Below are 1703 nucleotides of genomic sequence, written 5' to 3' on the forward strand. Positions count from 1 at the left end.
TGCATGATAGTCTGGTCCTAATTTAGTTTTCATGTTCGTTAAAGTACTCATTGGTGTTCCATGCGCTCTTGAGTCTAATCAAATTAATTAAGAAAATAATTAAGAAAGTAATTAACAGTTTATTACAAAAAAATAAAATAAATTTCTTTCTAAATATTTATTTAAAATTTTGAAACAATTTTAAAAGAAATTTTAAAAGAATTTTTTTGAAGAAATTTGATAAAAAATGAAAATGTTTGAAATTACAATTGTTCCCTTTTAATTTTGCTCTAATACATTCTTATTATTTACATGTTTTGATTTAATTCAGATTTTTTTTTAAAGCTATCTAATATTGTCGAGAATTACTAACGTTGAGTCCCTACACTGCTTGGTGTCGATTGGTTGGTAGTATTGATACCAGTATTTGATTTGTGGACCTTATTGCCATTTGATTGGTTTTTAGTACTGATACTGGAATTTGATTGGTTGACCTTATTGCCATTTGACTGATTGTAAGAATTGATATTTGATTGGTTGGTCCCTTTCTTATTATCAAATGAGCTATCTCCTTTAAATCAAAAATATTTATTAATCAAATTGTTATCAGTCCTGCTTTAAAAACCTTTTTAAGAAAAATATGGAATCTTTTTTTTTTTTTTATCTTTTTTTTACTCTTTAATTGAAACAAGTTAAAATTTATAAAACATCAACATAAAATATTCTAAGGCTGGATATGGTGTTTCAGACAGTACATTATGCAAATGATTTTCAGATTTGGTTCTGAACATAGTTTTTATATTGGTAGCCAGAATGCATGTGTGGAAGAGTTCAATAATATGTTGAGGGGTGTTAAATGGATGACAGAAAAAAAAAACACCCTTAATTACACAAATGAGCTTTTCCAATCATACATATATAGTTTTATATTGGTAGACAGAATGCATGTGTGGAAGAGTTCAATAATATGTTGAGGGGTGTTAAATGGATGACAGGAAAAAAAAAACACCCTTAATTACACAAATGAGCTCTTCCAATCATACATATATAGTTTTATATTGGTAGACAGAATGCATGTGTGGAGGAGTTCAATAGAAAGTTAAGGGGTGTCAATTATCCAGGTACATTATATCCAGCCTTAAATACACTATATCCAACTGTGAATATTAAACAAGACATAAGAAAGTGTACATTAAAATATAAAGACACTAAAGAGAAAAAGTTGACCTACCCATATCTTTGTAGGATAAAGGAGCTGGTCCATTCCCTTTAAAACCTTGATTTCTACCTGCACCTGCACGACCCCCTCCCACTTCCGTGGCAGATCCGAATTCACCACTAGGAGAGGCTCCAGCTAAGAGAAAGAGAAAGATCAAGACCCAATACACACTATGACTGATGAATGAAAATCTGATTGTGAATATGACTGAATGAAAACCAAATAACAGGCCAAATAGGTAGTGTGTATTGAGCTCCAGACAAGAAAAGATAGATATCAATCAAGGATCCACTGGTTTATAAAAGAGATATAACCAATATAGGCCTACATGCATTCAAATTCATTAGTTTTCTAATTTATTTTTGAAGATTCTTATAAAACCAGTGGAAATGAGCAACAGAATTGAATTTATTGCCGAAAACTGGAATACCAATTTCTGAATGTATAACACCCCTAATTTTTGTTATGGACTCATCCAATGCATGTGCTGGAGATTCCACTATTT

The sequence above is a fragment of the Lottia gigantea genome, assembly GCF_000327385.1.
Source record: "Lottia gigantea unplaced genomic scaffold LOTGIsca_10, whole genome shotgun sequence".
Classification (NCBI taxonomy): domain Eukaryota; kingdom Metazoa; phylum Mollusca; class Gastropoda; family Lottiidae; genus Lottia; species Lottia gigantea.